Source organism: Scyliorhinus canicula, chromosome 18, assembly GCF_902713615.1.
Source record: "Scyliorhinus canicula chromosome 18, sScyCan1.1, whole genome shotgun sequence".
Classification (NCBI taxonomy): Eukaryota; Metazoa; Chordata; class Chondrichthyes; order Carcharhiniformes; family Scyliorhinidae; genus Scyliorhinus; species Scyliorhinus canicula.
Genome location: NC_052163.1, coordinates 130,584,547 through 130,597,712, shown reverse-complemented (window position 1 = coordinate 130,597,712; position 13,166 = coordinate 130,584,547). Strand labels below are relative to the sequence as shown.

At 50.4% G+C, this 13,166-nt stretch overlaps 1 long non-coding RNA gene across 1 annotated transcript; it reads right to left on the bottom strand.

The window, feature by feature from the left end:
* Positions 1 to 4,850: 4,850 nt before the first annotated feature.
* LOC119953274 lies at positions 4,851 to 10,068 on the bottom strand. The gene is made up of 3 exons (XR_005457981.1): positions 8,807 to 10,068; positions 7,895 to 7,928; positions 4,851 to 5,131 (listed from the first exon to the last, which is right to left on the bottom strand). It is a non-coding gene; the product is annotated as an uncharacterized LOC119953274 (long non-coding RNA).
* Between the last annotated feature and the right edge of the window lie 3,098 nt (positions 10,069 to 13,166).

Genomic DNA, 13,166 nt, shown 5'->3' with positions numbered 1-13,166 from the left:
TGGTTAGCACTGCTGCCTCACGGCGCCGAGGCCCCAGGTTCGATCCCGGCTTTGGGTCACTGTCCATGTGGAGTTTGCACATTCTCCTCGTGTCTGCGTGGGTTTCACCCCCACAACCCAAACATATGCAAGGTAGGTGGATTGGCCATGCTAAATTGCCCCTTTCTTGCAAAGAAATTGGTACTCTAATTTTTTTTTTGTAAAGAAGGGAGGAAGGGATAAACCAGGAAACTACAGTGCAGTCAGTCTGACCTCAATGGTGGGGAAACTATTGGAAGCAATTCTGAGAGACAGAATTAATCTGTATTTGGAGAGGCCGGGATTAATCAGGAACAGTCAGCACGGTTTTGTGAAGGGGAGGTCATGTCTGATCAACTTGATTGAATTTTTTGAAGAGGTGACCAGGTGTGTAGATTAGAGAAATGCCTTTGACGTCGTCTACTTGGACTTCAGCAAAGCTTTTGATAAAGTTCCACATGGGAGACTGATCACGCCCGGTGGAGCGAGTTGAGTGATTAGTGATTGACCTGGCACGGAACCCAATTTGGGACTCTCGCGTGATTTACCCGTTGTGCCTGCAACCACGCCAGACGCAAGGGGGCCAGTGAATCATGCCCCATATGCCTTCTTAACCATTTTATACATCTGCTCTGCTACCATAAGGGAAGGCTGTAAATGCAAATCAAGGTCTCTCTGATCCTCAGTGCTTCCCAGGGTCCTGCCGTTTATCATGTTTGTCCTGCCCCAGTGCATCACCTCACACTTATCCCAATTGAATTCCATTTGCCATTGATCAGCCCATTTGACCCTGTAATCACAGGCTACCCTCCACACTATTTACCGCACCACCAATTTTCGAAGTAACTTGCGCCAGCACTTTGAAAGCGTGATCCAATTATCCTAGTGTTTTTTCCCCTTCATATGTTTATCGAATTCCATTTTGAATGTTACTATTGAATCTGCTTCCTTCACCCTCCCAGGTCGTACATTTCAAATCACAATAACTCACTGGGTAAAAAATAATCTCTGTATTTTCAATCTCTGCTTCTTTGGCCAGAATTGAATTTGTTTTTATGCCACAGGAAACAGTTTTTGGTATTTCTCTCTCCTCATGTACTGCCCTTGGGCGGGATTCTCCCCTACCCGGCGTGACGGAGGGTCCCGGAGTAGGGGAGTGGCGCTAACCACTCAGGGGTCGGGCCTCCCCAAAGGTGGTGAATTCTCCCCATCTTTGGGGGCCAGCCCCGCGCCGGAGCGGTTGGCACCAGAAGACCGGCGCAAAAAACCGGCGCCCCCGGCAGCGGGGCTGGCCGAAAGGCTTTCACCGGTCTGCGCATGTGCCGGCAGTGACGTCAGCGGCCAGCTGCCGCTGACGTCACCACCGGCGCATGCGCGATGTGGGTTTCTTTTCCGCGGCCGCCATGGCGGAAGGAGAAAGAGTGCCCCCAGGGCACTGGGCCGGAGTCTGAGCGGGGGGCCCCGATCGTGGGCCAGGCCACCGTGGGAGCATCCCCCGGGTTCCAATCGCCCCCCCCCCCGGACCCCGGGGGCCCGCTCGCGCCGCTGATCCCGCCGTTCCAGAGGTGGTTCAAACCTCGGCGGCGGGAGAGGCCTCCCAGCGGCGGGACTTCGGCCCATCCGGGCCGGAGAATCACCGCAGGGGCCTCACCGATTGGACTGGCGAGATTCCCGCCACCGCCACTTCCCGGGTGGTATAGAATCTCTGCCACGGCGGGGGCCGGATTTTCGGCGGCCCCAGGCGATTCTCCGACCCTGCTGGGGGTCGGAGAATTTTGCCCCTTGTTACTAATCGGGAATTCTGCCTTGATATCGCCGTGTGTCAGAGGAAGGAGAGAAACCCCACGAGGTACCCCTCCCCACCAATCCAGTGTTTGAACCTATGCTGTTGATATTTTCCTGCACCCACTTTAGCTATCCAACCATTGAATAAACTGATCCCTTTTCTTCATTTATGCTTTCAAAGTGTTCAAGAATTTGAACACCTCTATGAAATCTCCTCTTAACCTTCACTGCTGAGTGGAGAACAATCTCTGGAGTCTATCCACAATACCCTGGGGTGTTTCGTAGTTCGATGGAGGTGAAGCAGAAGAGGGATGTGTCAGATCTCTGCAATTTGGAGAAAGTCAGAAATTCACAGGCCACGATCTACTTTGGAACCTGGGGTGATCAGATGGGAACCATTCTAAAATCCTTACCCTTTTGTTGGAACACGAACCACAGCAGCAAGTAAAGGAAATGCTGATCCCATTGTTTATTTTCCCAAAAGCAATTTTTAAACTCTTGCATGATAAGAAATTGATTGCGGTCTATTTCCGCAACAGGATAGCGTGGCAGGGCTCCGATACTGAATTAACAAGTTTCCAACAACACAGTTTAAAAAAAATAATCTTTATTGTCACAAGTAGGCTTACATTAACACTGCAATGAAGTTACTGTGAAAATCCCCTAGTCGCCACATTCCGGCGCCTGTTCGGGTTCAAAGAGGGATAATTCCGAATGTCCAATCCACCTAACCTGCACATCTTTGGACTGTGGGAGGAAACCGGAGCACCCGGAGGAAACCCACGCACACACGGGGAGAACGTGCAGACTCCTCACAGACAGTGACCCAAGCCGGGAATCGTACCTGGGACCCTGGAGCTGTGAAGTGACAGTGCTAACCATTGTGCTACTATGCCGCCCTGAGGCTCAGAAATGGGTTCTCGCTACACTCCCCTGGTGCTGACAGATCCCAACATGTGGGTCTTCTGTAGCTGGTCTCAACTCCCAACCTAAGCTTCGCAAATCTGTTAAAGCCATTTGGTCCTTCCAGCAGCCACCAGTTCATCCAATGTTTCAACCCACACACAGTTCCCCTTTAATCACTCCAACTAGGTGATGTCAGCATGTCGTTCCATACTGTGACCAGTTACATCACTGCAGCATGAAATACGGGAGAGAGACGCACTTGGGTCATTCCTTCAGGACCTGAGCAGTCAGACACAAGCAATTCTGACCACCTGTTTGCTCCGGAATATTGTCCCAGCCCCACCTGCCCAGTGCCTCAATCCTGAAGATATTGGACCAGGAAATTCCCAGAACCAGGAGGGTATTAGAATTAAGGGCAAGATTTTATGGCCATTCCTGCTGCCGGGAGCTTCTGGTCCCACTGACAGAGACGGGGAGAATGTGCAGACTCCACACGGTCAGTCACCCAGAGCCGGGATTGATCCTGGGACCTCGGCGCCGCGAGGCAGCAGTGCTAACCACTGAGCCACTGTGCTGCCCTTTACGTTCTGTGATTCTAAGCAACATTCTCGGTAGATACAGGTGCTGTACCTCATGATACTATTTGAAGAAATGCAGGCGCCCAATGTCCTGGCCAACATTATTCCAGCTATTAGCTCCATAATTCCTCACAGTGCTGTTTGTCACATCTCGCCGTGATAAGAAAGGAAGGATTTACATTGATTCAGCCCCTTATGGCATCCTCAGGACATCCCAATCAACTTTGCAATCAAAAACAAAATACCTCAGATGCAGGAAATCTATCACACAAAACAAAAGAGCTGTATATACTCAGCCAGGCAGACAGCGGGTTGGATTCTCCATTATTGAGACTATGGGCGAGATTCTCCGACCCCCCCCCCCCCCCCCCCGCTGGGTCGGAGAATCGAGTGGGGGGGAGGGGGGGGGGCATGAATCCCGCCCCTATGCTCCGACGCCGGCTGCCGAATTCTCTGGCGCCGGTTTTTGGGCGGGGCGGAGATCGCACCGCGCCGGTCGGGGGCCGTTTGCAGTGCCCCCCCCCCCCCCCACCCCAGCGATTCTCCGGGCCCCGATGGGCCGAGCGGCCACCCGTTTTCGGCCAGTCCCGCCGGCGTGGATTAGACAAGGTCCAAACCGGCGGGACCTGGCTTTGAGGGCAGCTGGCGGGTTCCTCGTGGGGGGGGGGGGGGGGGGGCGGGGGGGGGGGGGGGGGGGGGTCGCAGGGGGATGTGATCACGGCGAGATGTGACAAACAGCACTGTGAGGAATTATGGAGCTAATCGCTGGAATAATGTTGGCCAGGACATTGGGCGCCTGCAGTTCTTCATGGCCATAAAATCTTGCCCTCAATTCTAATACCCTCCTGGTTCTGGGAATTTCCTGGTCCAATATCTTCAGGATTGAGGCACTGGGCAGGTGGGGCTGGGACAATATTCCGGAGCAAACAGGTGGTCAGAATTGCTTGTGTCTGACTGCTCAGGTCCTGAAGGAATGACCCAAGTGCGTCTCTCTCCCGTATTTCATGCTGCAGTGATGTAACTGGTCACAGTATGGAACGACATGCTGACATCACCTAGTTGGAGTGATTAAAGGGGAACTGTGTGTGGGTTGAAACATTGGATGAACTGGTGGCTGCTGGAAGGACCAAATGGCTTTAACAGATTTGCGAAGCTTAGGTTGGGAGTTGAGACCAGCTACAGAAGACCCACATGTTGGGATCTGTCAGCACCAGGGGAGTGTAGCGAGAACCCATTTCTGAGCCTCGGGGCGGCATAGTAGCACAATGGTTAGCACTGTCACTTCACAGCTCCAGGCTCCCAGGTACGATTCCCGGCTTGGGTCACTGTCTGTGAGGAGTCTGCACATCCTCCCCGTGTGTGCGTGGGTTTCCTCCGGGTGCTCCGGTTTCCTCCCACAGTCCAAAGATGTGCGGGTTAGGTGGATTGGCCATGATAAATTGCCCCTTAGTGTCTAAAATTGCCCTTAGTGTTGGGTGGGGTTACTGGGTTATGGGGATAGGGTGGAGGTGTTGACCTTGGGTAGGGTTCTCTTTCCAAGAGCTGGTGCAGACTTGATGGGCCGAGTGGCCTCCTTCTGCACTGTAAATTCTATGATAATCTATGATTAATCTAGGACAAAGGTTCGGCACAACATCGTGGGCTGAAGGGCCTGTTCTGTGCTGTATTTTTCTATTATCTATGTTCAGATGGTAGCAGTGGTCCGGCATTCCATTTCTTATCCTGATTCTTTACGAATTGGTTCCAAGGATCAGCAATAAATGTAGGTCGACTGCTTGACCATGAGGCCTCAATGATCATGAATCTTTGCCCAATGTCCAGACGTGCACAGAAGGGCTCTCTGTCTAAATGCACCAAAGAGATTCAACAGTAAGTAAAAATAAAGGAACAAAACGTTACATCAGTAACTCATAAATAGCCTCATGTTCCTGTCTTCAATGTATTACTTTCTCATGAAGTGAGACATTCAGTCTTCTTGAGAAATAATATCTGATGCCTGAGGGGATGGACCATGTGACAGTTCTAATCTACTTACATGGAGTTATCAGGGTTTAAAAGCAGTCATGTGATGAGGTGTCGTCATGGTAATGCCTCAAGCCAGGTTCGTCCAATTTAACCTTTTCATTTCCAAAATCTCTTCAGTTCGAATTGAATTTCAGGCAGCTTATATAGAAACTGTTTCTGGACATCTGCCTGAACAGATTCGAAATGCAATCACCAACCAAATATTTTAGGTTTAATTTTTAATCCATTGTTGTTTCCAACCAGGTGTGAAGACCAGCAGTCCCAGTTATACCAAAGACAACTTTGGTATGGCGACCATACGGCAGTTTCTAATGATTGTAGCATGTGCAGTGTAAAGGTCCTAGGGTTTTTCTTTTAGTGCCTTTTATGTAGAAAACATTGAAACAAGCTTTACCAGAGGAGAAGAGAACACAAAAAGATAAAAGAATGGATAGTTTTTTTAAATTCTTTGATTTGGATTTGGATTTAATTTATTGTCACGTGTACCAAGGTACAGTGAAAAGTATTGTTCTGTGTACAGTCCAGACAGACCATTCCATACTTGAAAAACATACAATAGATGCACAATGTAAATACATAAACACAGACATCGGGTGAAGCATCGGAGTGTAGTACTACTCAATAGAGAAGATGTGTGAAGAGATCAGTTCAGACCATAAGAGGTCATTCAGGAGTTGGTAACAATGGGGAAGAAACTGTTTTTGAATCTCTTCGTGCGTGCTCACAGACTTTTATATCTCCTGCCCGATGGAAGAAATGAGATATGGGCGTCATTGCCCATCTCTAATTGCGCTTGAACTGTGAGTCTTGCTGGGCCATTTCAGAGGGGAACAGTTAAGAGTCACCCACATTGCTGTGGGTCTGGAGTCACATGTAGGCCAGACCAGGTAAGGACGGCAGATTTCCTTCTCGCAAGGACATCAGTGAACCAGGTGGGTTTTTCTGACAATCATTAGCGGCAGCACTGTGGCACAGTGGTTATCACTACTGCCTGAAAGCTCCAGGGTCCTAGGTTCAATTCCAGCCTCGGGTGATTGTGTGGGTTTCCTCCGGGTGCTCTGGTCTCCTCCAACAGCCCAATGGTGTGCAGGTTAGGTGGATTGGCCGTGATAAATTGCTCCTTAATGTCCAAAAGTTTAGGTGGGGTTACTGGGATACAGTGGAGGCATGGGCTTGCGTAGGGTGCCCTAGTGCAGCACAGTGAAGCAATGGTTAGCACTGCTGCCTCACGGCGCCGAGGACTCGGGTTCGATTCCGGCTCTGGGTCACTGTCTGTGTGGAGTTTGCACATTCTCCCCGTGTTTGCGTGGGTTTCGCCCCCACAACCCAAAGATGTGCAGGATAAGTAGATTGGCCACGCTAAATTGCCCCTTAATTGGGAAAAATGAATTGGGTACTCTAAATTTAAAAACTTTTCCAAGGGTCAGTGCAGTGTAGAGATGCTATGATTCCATGATTCTATTCCATAGCCATCATTAGACTTTTAATTCCAGATTTTTAGGGAAATGAAACTTCACCATCTGGGATTGGAATACGGGTCCCCAGGGCGTTAGCTGAGCTATCCATTGCTTCACTGTGCTGCACTATCTGAGCTATCTGGATATCTGGTGTCCAGTGTCACCATTCTGCCACTGCCTCTGCCTCCCGTGTCGTGGTTGAGTCGTGTTTGAGTCGCGCTGTGAGTGTTGGGAAAGGTAACCAATACCTTGTTCTGATGAAAGTTCACGGGCTGAAACATTCCACAGATGCTGAAGGACCTGTCAAATATTTCGAACATTTTCTGTTTCCATTTTACAACCAAAAGCTTGTTTGAAAAGATGGGTTTTGAGAAGGTCGTTAAAGGTGAAATGCAGAAAGGAAGAGTTTAGGAAGAGAGTTCCCAAAAGTGACTCTAACAGTTAAATGGTCTGTTGCTGCCATTCGCCAAAGGTACGGTGTCAGAGGACTTGCCCGAGGACGGAATTAACCAGGATGAGGATTTTAAATGCAATGGACAGGACTGAAAATAATGTTGTTCTTAAAATGATTGCCATTTAGCACAATAAATATATTAATAATCATATACTTCAAAAGAAACTCAAAAGTTATCCATTACTATTCATAAAACTCTACAAAAGTGATTCCTTGCCTGGGGCTCTCTAAAGGGCCTGAATATGCTCAGATTTATCAGTCTTCTTTGCTGAAATTACCTGACCTCCAGGTTTTGTTATCTCTAGACTTCACTATCTCTGCAACCTCATGACAAGCATTCGTCTTTCACCCTCTATAAATTTAAGATTGTGCAAAACTCTGCTGTCTAAATCCTAACTCAACGTTCGCCCTCCTGTGTCCATTGATGGAGGATCTCAGCCGGCACAGACCTCAATTTTAAATCTCTCATCCTTGTTTTTAAATCTATGTATGGCCTATTCCCTCCCCATGTCTGTAACCTCCTCCTGCTCTGCAATCTACCAGGTTTCTGGGTTAATTTTTATATTGAAAAAGTAATTGAGGGACACTGGATTGGTGAGTAAGTAGGACTCTGATGTCTGTAAGTAACGGAACTATCAGGTAAAAGGTTTGTGTCCAGATTCATACTTTACCATCTGACGTGGGATCCATTCATTGCCTGTTTATCTGGAAGAGAAGACAACATAAAACTAGAGACGTAAAAAGAAAAGAAAGGCTGGAGAGGTAAAAAGAGAATAACAGGAAGGAGAGTTACGAGGGAAGATGGGTTGAAGCAGTCGGCCCATGGTTAATGCCATTATAGTCCCGGGGCTGGGTACAAGCTGACGATGCCAAGAATGGGGCTCCGACAAGTTGGAGACCTGGAAGTGCAGCAAAGATGAAGGTCCAAGTTTCCATTCAATGTTAAACAATCAGAATGACATTGGCATTAAGTTTGGTAATGGAACCCAGGCATAAAGTGAGGTCACAGGGTGTGTAGTGGAGGTGAGGAAGGGTCGCAAAGTGTCTTGGCCCTGGTATTAAACCCTCCACTTTTATCTGCAAGTTGTTCCTTGGACTTAAACTTGTAAAGGAAAGAATATTATTCATTTAGGTTCTGCCACTCACATTGCTAAATCCAAATTGGGTTAATTGTACACAGGTCAGTGATTGGCTAATTGGGAATCTATGGAATTTGACAGATCAGTAGAGTGAAAGGAAGAGAAAATACTGCGACCTCACATGAGAGGCACAGTAATCTCACAATTGTTCGTTTATCTACGTGAATGTGGTAGTGGGACAAGGTTGAGAATTTCACTTGCTAATCCAGCCTCACTATTCGAGGCCAAAGCTCAGATACACTCTGTGGGAAAGTGGTCAAACAGCAAGGCACATCCACAGGTCAAATACAGGCTAATTACTTTAGCTGTTGGAAGTTCCTTTAGGTTAGTGGATAACTGTTTAGATTCTATCTGAATCCAACTACAGGGGATTCCAGAAACCAAGACACTTACAGGGAGTTTCTGGAAAAAGATGTCCTTGCCCTTTGGTGGGGAATACTTTACCTGTAACTCACTTTTCCTTTACAAGAATACTTAGCGAGAGTGGCACAGTGGTTAGCACTGCTGCCTCATGGCGCTGAGGACCCAGATTCGAATCCCGGCCCTGGGTCGCTGTACGTGTGGAGTTTGCACATTCTCCCCGTGTCCGCGTGGGTCTCACCCCCACAACCCAAAGATGTGCAGGGTAGGCGGATTGGCCACGCTAAATTGCCCCTTAATTGGAAAAAAGAGAATGTGGTACTCTAAACTTAAAAAATGAATGAATTTATTAATAAACAAGAATACTTAGCACATCTTAGATAAAGAAATGGATTCTAAGAAAGGGATAAAAGCAAAGGAAGAGCCCGTCATTGTGAAGACTGAGCAATTAACTGCAGCGATTTACTTGCTGTTACGACAATTTTATTTCCTTTTCTTTTTTTCCAAAAGTCCCAGACGGGTAAACTTCCCGATTATTACTATCATTATGATTATTATTATTACTACTGGTTGCCATCTGTAACAAAAGGAAAGAATGGACATTGGGTCAAGTTTCGGTTTATTCCAATAACTCTTCTGATTTCCAGGATGGTGGTTGTAGGAACAACAACCACTCGCATTTATATACCGCCTTTGACATTGAAACATTCCCCAAGATGCTTCACGGCAGTGCAACCAGACAAAAGCTGCCAACTGAAGCCAGGCAAGGTTTGAACATGAGGATTTAAAACGGAAGGTATTGCGGAGATGGAATATAAATCAGCAGAAACAGGGCTGCTGGGTGAGTGGATATTGATGTTGTGCAGAGTAGAGAGAGCGGGGTTTTGGATGGGCTGTTTATGGATGATGGAGGATAATGGGTTGGCCAGGAGAGCATTGCAATCGTTGCCTCGGGTAATAAGGACCTGAGGAAGGAGCTGTGCTCCGAAAGCTAGTGATTTGAAACAAACCTGTTGGACTTTAACCTGGTGTTGTAAGACATCTTACTTGGGTAATAAGGACACGGATAAGGGTTCAGCTGCAGATCTGGGGCAGAGATGGATGGGTTTACAAAGATGGAAGAGCTGCCTCCTGGTGGTGAGGCAGTGGGTCTGAAACTCAACTCAGGATCAAAGAGTAAATCGAGGTTGCCAGTCACCTGCCTCAAACTGAGATGGACGGGTGGGGAGTGTGGAATCTGTGGCAGGTTTTAAAAAAAATAATTTTTCCGGAATGTGGGCTTCACTGGCTAGGCCGGTATTTATTACCCATCCATAATTGCCCTTGAGTAGGTGGTGGTGAGCTGTCTTCCTGAACCCCGACAGTCCATGTGGTGTAGGTACACCCACGGTGCTGTTTGACCCAGTGACAGTGAAGGAACGGCGAATTATTCCCAAGTCAGGATGGGCAGTGAACAGTGTTTGTGACATACAAACATATGAAGTATGAATTAGCAGCAGGAGTAGCCCATTCGGCCCCTCAAACCCGCTCCACCATTCAATAAGACCATGACTGAATCTAACTGTGACCTCACTTCCACATTCTGCCTTCGCCTGATTCCGTGTTAATCAAGAATCTATTACCTCTGCCTTACAAATATCCAGTCAGCGTACCTCCATCACTCTCCAGGGACAAGCGTTCCAAAGACTCACAACCCTGAGAGAAAGGAAATATTTTGGGGCTGAAGGGGTGTTTTTTGATCTCCCTGATGTTTAACCTAAAGAGAGTGAGATTCATTCAGGGATGAATGCCCGACAAGCAAGAACAACAACACAGAGGCTGCGAGACAGTTGGTGAAGAGGTGGAGCGATGTGTTGTCACATGTGGAATGGGGAGTTTTAACATCCAACTCCCTCCGTGTAAGTGATGGATAATTCAGCCAAAGCTACCGCTAATTGTATCTATGGAAATTGACCGATACATCAGTAGAGTGAGAGAAAGTGAGAATACTGAGGTTTCATACAAAAGGCAGAGTAATCTCCCAGTTGTTCATTTAGCTGCAGTTAGCAGTGGGACACGGCCAAGATTTTTATTTCTTAATCCAGCCTCAGATTGTGTCCTATGGTGGTGAAAAAAATGATGGGCTGGATTCTCCATTATTGGGACGATGCCCCACTGCGGCGTCAAACGGTGGAGTTTTACTCCTGAAATTCCTGGATCAAAGGGACACGAGTTCCCAGCTCTGCAGGGGGCTAGCAAGGACCCGGAGTGAATCTCGCAGCTTTTGCTGCAGATACGGCCCCCCCCCCCCCAACCTCTGGCACCTATCCCTCTGGCACAGACGCCTCTGGCACCTACCCCTCTGGCACAGACGCCTCTGGCACCTACCCCTCTGGCACAGACGCCTCTGGCACCGACACCTCTGGCACAGACGCCTCTGGCACAGACCCCTATGGCACAGACCCCTCTGGCACCTACCCCTCTGGCACAGACGCCTCTGGCACCGACACCTCTGGCACAGACGCCTCTGGCACAGACCCCTCTGGCACAGACCCCTCTGGCACAGACGCCTCTGGCACAGACCCCTCTGGCACAGACGCCTCTGGCACCGACCCCTCTGGCACCGACCCCTCTGGCACAGACGCCTCTGGCACCGACCCCTCTGGCACAGACCCCTCTGGCACAGACGCCTCTGGCACCGACCCCTCTGGCACCGACCCCTCCGGCACAGACCCCTCTGGCACAGACGCCTCTGGCACCGACCCCTCTGGCACCGACCCCTCGGGCACAGACGCCTCTGGCACAGACGCCTCTGGCACCGACCCCTCCGGCACAGACGCCTTTGGCACCGACCCCTCTGGCACAGACGCCTCTGGCACCGACCCCTCTGGCACCGACCCCTCTGGCACCGACCCCTCTGGCACCGACCCCTCTGGCACAGACGCCTCTGGCACCGACCCCTCTGGCACAGACGCCTCTGGCACCGACCCCTCTGGCACCGACCCCTCGGGCACAGACGCCTCGGGCACAGACGCATCTGGCACCGGCACCTCTGGCACAGACGCCTCTGGCACCGACCCCTCCGGCACAGACGCCTTTGGCACCGACCCCTCTGGCACCGACCCCTCGGGCACAGATACCTCTGGCACAGACGCCTCTGGCACCGACCCCTCTGGCACCGACCCCTCGGGCACAGATACCTCTGGCACCGACCCCTCTGGCACAGACGCCTCTGGCACCGACCCCTCCGGCACAGACGCCTTTGGCACCGACCCCTCTGGCACAGACGCCTTTGGCACCGACCCCTCTGGCACCGACCCCTCGGGCACAGATACCTCTGGCACCGACCCCTCTGGCACAGACGCCTCTGGCACAGACGCCTCTGGCACCGACCCCTCCGGCACAGACGCCTCTGGCACCGACCCCTCCGGCACAGACGCCTCTGGCACCGACCCCTCCGGCACAGACGCCTTTGGCACCGACCCCTCTGGCACCGACCCCTCTGGCACCGACCCCTCTGGCACCGACCCCTCTGGCACCGACCCCTCTGGCACAGACGCCTCTGGCACAGACGCCTCAGCAATGGGAATGTCATGTAGGTCACATCAGAAAAGGTCAGGAGCAAGGGTTCTGCCATTATCTGTACATAAGGTATACGACACAGAAACAGGCCATTCACTCCGTCCAGTCCATGCTGGTGCTATCCTTTCCTCAGGTCCGAGCTTTGCTCCAGAGTTTTCACGGCATTAACACCAGTGGGACGGAGGAGACCAATTTCTTACCCCCTGCAGATTTTGTTTAACCTCTAAACGGAAAATTCAACCTGAAGGAAATCTCCCATTCTCCAAGTTTATTTTGTTAAGTGATTTTCCTTGTGCTACTGAGTGAAGGATGTCAGTATCAGATTGGAAGAATTTCCAACATAGCTTTAACTATGTGGCTTTAATCTTCAGCAATGGTGACCCACGACTGTGACCCGATGATTTCACTGGCAGAACCAAACTGACCACAAAGTTACACCCCCAGGCAGGCTCTGCATTGTCTAAGAACAGGGGCGAAATTCTCCAACCCCACGCAGGGTCGGAGAATCGGCCGGCAGCGGCGTTATTCCCGCTCCCGCAGGGTTTTTAAATCTCTGACCGGCCAAAAACCGGCGCTGTGCAAATCCAGCCGGCAGCCTCTGAAAACAGCTGGCGCCGGCGGGATTTCATTTTTTTTTAGTTTCCACAAATCTCCGGCCCGGATGGGCCGAAGTCCCGCCGACGTGGCCATGGGTCACGTCGGCGAAAATCACAGTAGCTTTAAAACGGCGTCAACCATTGATGATGGTTGACGCCGTTCAGTGTCGGGGGGTGGGTTGCGGCATCGGGGGGGGTGGGGGTGGGTTGCGGCATCGGGGGGGGGGTGGGTTGCGGCATGGGGGGGGGTTTGGGGGCAGCGGCGTGCAGAGGAGGGGGGCGATGGA